Source organism: Eutrema salsugineum, unplaced genomic scaffold (genome assembly GCF_000478725.1).
Source record: "Eutrema salsugineum unplaced genomic scaffold, Eutsalg1_0 scaffold_12, whole genome shotgun sequence".
Taxonomy (NCBI): Eukaryota; Viridiplantae; Streptophyta; class Magnoliopsida; order Brassicales; family Brassicaceae; genus Eutrema; species Eutrema salsugineum.
This window is the reverse complement of record NW_006256895.1, coordinates 2420896-2429301: the sequence shown is the minus strand read 5'-3', so window position 1 is coordinate 2429301 and position 8406 is coordinate 2420896. Positions and strand designations below refer to the sequence as shown.

General features: G+C 37.4%; 1 pseudogene; it reads right to left on the bottom strand.

Moving 5' to 3' along the window:
* Nucleotides 1–8030: 8030 nt before the first annotated feature.
* Nucleotides 8031–8128, bottom strand: LOC112089551 (annotated as a pseudogene).
* Nucleotides 8129–8406: the final 278 nt, after the last annotated feature.

The window sequence follows — 8406 nt, the reverse complement described above, 5'->3', positions numbered from 1 at the left end:
GTGGAAAGCGTTTCCTGGCACATGTCTGGCGTGTGTCTAAGCTGCTTAAGTAGGCTAGCAGGATTCTGAGTCAAGCTGCTGAGTTATGCTGCTGAGTCAAGCTGATGACTCATCAAGCAGCTTCTTCTGACCAACCCATTTCCGACCTTCCGATCGAACCGAAATAACCAACCGATCCTTCCGCGCGACTAAATACTTGACTTTCTTAGACAAAAACTTAACTTCTATAGCTAAAACTTAAAGCTCTTGACCATTAACCTTAGCTTCTTCCTAGCTTTTCTAAGCTTACTCATTGACCGCGTCCTGATCTCTTGAACGGGTTATTACACTGGGTTTCAGGGAAGTTTTTGCTGGGGTATGAACGATTCAAAACATTGGTAGAGAGTAAATTTGATAAGATCTTAGCTTAAACTTTTCGAACTAGAGTCACAGACGTATAAATACACCACTGTCGTGATCATAGACAACTATCTCTCTCAACCCTGACCAGTAGGTTTCCGCTCTGGCCCTGGAAGAGAAAAGATGCATTATGTTTAAGACTCGTCAGCATTCAGAGATCGTCCATAGGTAGGTTTCCACTCCTATGCTTGTTTTGCTCTCCCAAACTAGATCTCACACCGGATGAATATTTTCGTGTCACCAAACATCTGGATCAGATTGTAGTTCATGACGCTACTCTTATGCAGTAAAAATAAATTCAGAAGAAAAAGTTCTAAAATTCGACTTCAATAGCTCATGGAATCCTCATCGAACATATGTATCCTCATCGAAAATCCCTAGGACCCAGCAATAAAACTACTCATACATGATGAACGAAATAAAAAACATAGTATTAAAAAGTAGAACAAAAAATGAAATTAAAAAAGAAAGAACAAGGGTTCAAGACACAAATCTCTCTCTCCCTAAACCTAAAAACAAAAGCTTAAAGTAAAATTTTTTGTAAAGTATTTCGTCTCTCTTAAAAAAGACCTAAATGATAAGTATTTATAATCTTCAATGCTCTCTGGTGTCTAGGGTTCCGGAATTGAGGCTGAGAAAATGATTTGGGGTTCGGAAATGGGCCTTCGAGTTCGGAGTTGGCTGGCCGCGGTCGGGATGTGCGTGACCGCGGGGAATGGATGGTTGGCTGCGGTCGGGAAGCCTCTGACCGTGGTGAAATGGCTGTTGGCCGCGGGTGGAAATGCTTGCCGTCTGGTTTACGAAACATCTTGCTCCTCGCGTATCTTTTGATTGAACCGTTGGATTGTCAAGCTGTAAAGTGTGCTGGAAAGCTGATACTTCCATCTTTGAGATATCCAAATTTGAGCTGGATCAGACAGTGAGAAGGCCTTCAATCGGGGGTGAACTTCTGACGGTTTGACTCTGAGCTGAAAATCTGGTCTTCTATCCATTTTGTTAAGCTTTTCCCTAGGTTTCCTGAAAAGAGTCTTGGAACTACAAATACTAGAAAAACATAATAAAAGTACTTGAAAGCAATAAAAAACATAGAAAAATTATTTCAAAAAAATCCATAAAAGTGGTCAAAATACGGTGTTATCAAGTACCTAGTTTGTCCTGGGTTGATGCGGTCCGAGCTACTTACTATAAATATGTTTTAGGGTTTTTTCCAAGACTTGAGCTTTATTCTCTCTAATTTCCTTGCCTCTTTTGTGAAAGACTTTCCTTTTGTAAGAGATATCTTCTTTTGTGAGTCTTAATCAAGAGAAATCAAGGAATTGTTTGTGTTTAAAGCTGAAATCCATCATTATCCACCATATCCATCTTCATTTCACATCATTTATCATGCCAATCTACTTTACTTGCAAAGGTTAAAGAGAGATTAGTATGATTAGTGAGTAGTTTGCTTAATGAGGTTCTAGATATGTAGGTTAGGGTGCTAAAGTGCTAGATTAAGAGTGCTAAGGGCTAGATCCATGTTTTCATTTCTCTAAATAGCTGATCTCTATGCTAGATCCTTGCACATCACTTGTGATCTAGAATCTGGGTTTCTCATGCACCAAAAGTGTTTGGTGAAATTCCTGAAAGAGCTATATTAGAGGTTTATGCATTAATGCCATGATGATGTTTGTTATTTGCATAAATGATCACTTGGGATTGATTCTTAATGCTGTCTTGTTGTTTGATCTCCAATGATGATTGGGTATGTGAAATGGCTTGATTTGTGTCTTGATGCTTGAGAAAGATTAAGGCTTGATTAGAATCCCAAATAACTTGAATCATGTTTCATTATTGTCATTAGCATGACTAGTTTAGCACCAAAGCACCCTAGCCCTCTATCATATCTAGAATCTCATGCTCCCACCATTGCATATTCATTCACTTGTCATTTGCTATTGCTTGCTTCTTGTTTAGATCATTTTCTAGTTTATTAATCTTGTTTAGTTTTTAGTTAATCACTTGTTTGAATCAAAACTCATCATATTGCTTGGATTAAGAAACTATCATCACGCGCAAGTGTCTACCCACACATTTGGATTGATAACCCTTTGTATTACAAAGACAAGGGATTGATAACCCCCACTAAAGGCCTAAAAACCTCAGTTATCAAACCCAGAATCTCCTTTGAGAAGCAACTTCAAAGGACTGTAGACGACTCATGTGAAGTCCAATAAAGCTGAATTTTGGTGGAGGACTTCACGGGACATCTGTCTTTAGTTTCAACGGTTGGTTGTCGAGATTTCAACGGTTGGTTGTCGAGTTGTAAACGCATTTTCGAGGCAGCTTTGAAGTGTATTTAAGAAGGAGAATTCTCCAGCTTTAACCGCTATATTCTCCAAGCGCTATTCCAGGTTCTTTTAAATTAAGGTGAGGACAAGTTTGTAGATTTCTAAGATTTATTAGTTGATATAGTAATGTGTGTATGCTTACTGTAGGTATTAAACATGACTGATGATTGGTATTTGATAATGGTGATTGATAGTTATTATTAATTGGTTATTGATCATAATTAATAATGAGAAATACTGGAAAAGAATAATAGGATTGTAAGTCATTTACTCATTAGTTAAAATAGTATTTATGTGGTTACAATGTTGTTTGACGGTCTACAACGAAAAATTGAAATTGTGAAATTGTAGTGATCGATAAATTGTTTGACGGCCTACAGTGAGGGACTGAATATTGGGAATGTGTAGTGATTGAGAAAAGGCTGACAAGCCATAGTCAAGCCCTGTTGAAGGTGGTGGCACTGGTAACTTGTCAAGCCCAGAATGATTGGTGCCAGAGAATGAGTATCATTGACGGAAGTTCTTTGGGAATGTGTTACAGAATGTCTATGTTGATTGTTTTGAATGAATGAATGATTGTATTTATTTAAAAATATAGGATCATATATATAAATAAATATAAGTTATTCTAGGTTGATTGTTGCTTGAGTTTGATGCCTATATTATTTATACTCATTATTGTTATGTCAGAGAATATTGTGTGTTCCAAGAGCACACCCTCACTGAGTATTCCCAAAATACTCACCCCTTTCTTTTTTTTCCACGTGAGACCAAAGAGTAATTTTGTGGTGGTCATTGTGGTGTAAATTCCGAGAGCCGTGGGTGTATTTTATTATTTTTATGTAAATTTTAAATAATATTTTTCATAATATTACAGTGTTATTTTATTTAAGTTTTAAAGATGAATTTATGTTCCATCTTTTTGGTTTATATTAATAGATGAATATTTCTTTTTATATACTAAATGAGTTCATTATTATTTAAAAGCTGTTAAATTAGTGTATATCAATTTAAGTTATATTTGCGACATAAGGGTTTCTCAATTTGGTATCACAGCGTAAGTTTGGCCAACCGGCTCTGATCCAGGGTGCGTCTTGGGACATGGTCTTTGAAAAAAAAATTTTTCTTCGACTTTTCAAATGTTTTCAAAATTTTTATTTTCATAAGCATTTTTGGGTTATTTTTCTTCTGGGCTAGAGTATAGGGAAGAAACGACCCTTAACCCGAGTCAGTCTTCTTTGATTATCTAGGTTGAAGATCTGATCTGAGTGTTTTTCCAAGATGTCAAGACCTTGGTGCAACCGGAAAGGAAACCAGGGAAAGTCGAATTATCAGAGTTTGCGCAACATATCTGTTGGGATGTCACGGTAAATGATTTTGAAGGACGTGAAGGTGGGGACGATATTCCAAGTGGGGGAGAAGTAACTCGCAAATTCGAGGACGAATTTATTTCAAGTGGGTGAGTTTGTGACATCCCAAGAATCTCATTAATGGCAATTCCGACTTTCTGCGATTAGACCTAGGGTTTTCTCTTCAACTATATAAAAAGAAAGAGAATGTGGCAGAGAGGAAACATAGATATCAGAGCAGCGAAGCCCTGCCGGAGTCACACTTGAGGAGCCACCATCAAAACAGCTCGAAGGAGAAGTAACTTCAGCAATCTAGAAGACTGATCCGACGTATTTTGGCATGAGAGATAATTGGTTAGAAAAATCAGATCAGATCGGCATGAAAATTGGTAAGGTGATTCTAGACACTCATATATATCTATAGCCGCAAGCGGATCATTATTTGGAGTTGTCTTCTAAAGTTATGCGTGTTTTCCCAAACCATTTTTACAAGGATCCGATCCGTGAGCAGTCAAATTGCGATGCGTTTTGCCAGCAATCCACGGAGGTCCAAAAGCTGATCTACATACCGGCGTGAAGATCTTCAATCCATATTTCCAGATCAAACTTCCGATATCCAGTTAGAGCTGTGACTAGAAATGACCATTTTCCTGTCGTGTATCAAATATTCCCAAAGGTGAATCAGGTTTGCTATTCTTCATCAAGTGGCAAAGGTGAGGACTATATGTGAATTCCTAAGATGCCTTAGTTGAAGTAGGAATATATGTATGTTATATAGGTGAAAGATATGATTATTGTTTGTTGCATTTGAAAAATGATTGATGCATAATTATGTGAAGTAGATGTTTGCTAGGCGTGTTAGCACGATTTTTTGCTGCCGGCGTCATGGGTGTTTAGCCATGGAGCACGGTATTGTTTGTTGGCGGCACGAAGGACATGATGAGAAGTGTAGTGCCATGGTTCCACAAAGGATTCCTCAGTGAGTGTGCCAAACAGCTGACGAGCTGCAGATGTTAATGAAAAGAAAAGTAAAAGAGAATGAGTACCTTAAACCGAGGTCTTCGGGATGTGATATAGTATTGTTATGATGATTGACTTGAAGTGAATTATTGCATATGGAAATGATTGTTTCATAACATATAGATTTGTATTAAGAACATGTAGGTTGTTGTATGTTTATTGTTTATATTATGCATACTCGTTATTGTTATTTCAATTAATGTATCTAAGAATAATGTGTGCTCCAAAAGCACGCTCTCAATGAGTATTTTTACCCGAATACTCACCCCACTTTTTTTTCAGGTGAGACCGAAGAGTAGTACTTGTGGCGGTTGATGCGGTGTTGCTTCCGGGGACCATGGGTGCATTTATTTGATTATTTTTAATAAAGACTTTTATTATTTTTTTAGGTTTTCTTTAAATATTTAACATTTGGTTTATTGTTAAGATGTTTAGAGTTCCCAATTAATTTATTTTAATAAATGAATATTTAATGAGTTTGTTATTCTTTCTAAAAGCCGTTAAATGAGTGTAAATCAAGTTAGGTTTAATTTGTAAGATTAGGGTTTCTTAACACATGTCTTCTCGGAATCAGCTTGATCTTTGGAATGACACATGTTCAAGTGCCAGTTTGTGCTACGACTGAAGGCCACGACCCAATCAACTCGTGGAAGTGACAAACATACATATGACCTGATCAACCCGTGGTGAAGAAAACACCAAATCTTGCCCAAAATTCCTAGTATTATCTTTTGGAGTATTTTTTTTTCATGGCCACGACTTCAATGCCACAACTTGAGCATCTCGTGGCACCAGATAACATTCCTCACGGTCATTGCCACAACTTGTTTGCCATGGCTTACTCATGTCGTGGCCAACACTTGAAGAAAACACCAAAACATTTGGGTGATGCCACAGATCAAAGGCCACGGCAAGAAGGGGATGATTTAGGCGTGGTACTGCAGTGTTCTTCATGATCCAAGCCCAGATTTCATTGCCACGGCACAGTGCCACAGCTTGCTCATGGTGTGGCCAACTCCTCAAGAATCTTTCGCATGATGCCATAGATCAAAAGCCATGTCAAGAAGGGATGGTTCCAACCCATGTCAATATGTTCTTGATGTACGAACCCAGATTTCATTGCTGAGGCATGGCAAGGCACCATAGATGCAGTTTTTCCTGGGGTGACCCGGTTCGGTCCACACACTATATAAGCCTTCTAGACCTAATTTGCAAGACATCTCTTTTTCTCTTTGTTTCCATTGTGCTTTCTTTCCTTTTTGGTGAAAAGACATAAGTTTTGTATTGGATTTACACTTGTTTATCTCAAGCAGAGACTATTTCACATCATATTTTTATCTTTTTTGTAATCATTAATCATGCTTAACATCACTTCTTTCAAAAGATTAAGTGTGTTAAGTAAGATTAGTGAGTAGTCTTTTATTAAGCTTCTAGGTGTGTAGATTAGGGTGCCTAGATGTTTAGTTTATGATGTTTAGGTGTTAGATTCTCATTCCTTTCCTTTGTTAGCTGCTCTTAATGCTAGATCTCTCATTATAAGCTTGATCTAGATCTAAGACAAAGGTGTTTGATGAAATGTTTGAAAGCGCTAACTAAAGGGTTTATGCTTTGAATGCCATAAGAATGCTTGTTTGAATTAAAAAGACATGTTATAACTGTTTATTAATGCATCTGGATCATCATTACACTAATGAGAGTTAGGTTTGAATGTTAATTAGGATTGTGATCTTTGTCTTGAAAAAGAATTGATCTTGTTTGGAGTTCTAAGTTAATTGGAAATAGAGATCATGTGATGCTTGTTATATCCTTTCTGTGTAACATTCAGTCTTTCTAAGCTCATTGATCTGCTGTTTAAGAGGCTGGTCATTTTAGATATTGAACTTCATGCTTGTTAATTGCCTTTCCACTAATGTGAATTAGTCTTGATTAGGTAATCATCAAAGGGATTATTGTCAAGGGAATGAATTAATCTGATTTGGAGATCTAGACTCAACAAGTGTCTCATTGTTTGCTTAGAACCATGAACTAGCATTGAAGGCACCCTGATTAATTAAAACATCTAGAGGCTTAGCTTTATCTTATTTGAATCTGAGTCTTTGTTTGTTTCCTTTGCTTGCTTAGATCTTAATTATTGCTGCTTTTTTTTTTTTTAATGTTTTACATCACTTTGTTACCAATCATTCACCTTTTAGATTTGGATTAAAACAGATTCATATAGTTTTGGTCTCTAGAACTCTCCATTTGGATTAACCCTCAAGTGCTACAACAGAAGAGGTTAATTAAATCTATTAGGCTAAAATCTTACTATCAATTTGGCGTCGTTGCCAATTAAGGAGATATTCTAGCATTAGAACTTTGGATTTTCTTGAGATCATGTAATTTTTACCTTTGTTTTACTGATCTCCTTTCCAGTTCTGTCTTTCTTGTAGGTGCATGCATACCAGAACTCAAGCAAGAAGAGAAAGAGAAATAGCTGTGCACATTGGGAGATTGGGAATGGATCAAGGGCAACAGGCTCATGGTGGTAATGGAAACCACCAGGCCCAGCAACAGACTCTATCACCACGTCCTAGACAAGTTGTTGGAGAAGGTGATAAGGCCAATGCACAGGATCAGAGACATGGAATTCAAGTTCCAACACCGGAATTTTTTTTTGAAATCAAGTCTGGCTTGATCAATATGGTACAGTCAAACAAGTTCCATGGCTTTGCATTAGAAGACCCATTGGATCATATTGACCACTTTGACAGAGTTTGTGGCTTAACAAGGATGAATGGAGTGCGTGGGGATATAGCTTCAAGTTGAGGCTATTCCTTTTTTCTCTATGAGACAAAGCTCATCAATGGGAAAAGTATTTACTTAAAGGACAAGTTACAACGTGGGAGCAATGAAAAAGACCATTTCTGACCAAGTTCTTCTCTTCATCAAGACAGCAAGGCTAAGAACAGAGATCACACAGAAGAACCATGAATCATTTTGTGAGGCTTGGGAAAGATTCAGAGGGTTTACCATGCAATGCCCTCACCATGGATTTTCAGATGCTCAGCTGCTAAGTACCTTATACAGAGGTACTTTACCATAGGTTAGAATCCTATTGGACACAGCTTTAAATTAATGGTAATTACATGGCCAGAGAAGTAACTGAAGCAATGACCCTTGTGGATAAGCTAGCTCAGAGTAATGAGCTTTATGGGTAAGAGTTTGACAGAAATTCAAGGAGAGATGTGAGTGTTGAAGAGGAAAGGACAAGAAAAGACATCAAATTTCTCGATGAGAAGCTAGATAAACTTTTCCTATCTTCTCATCAGTCA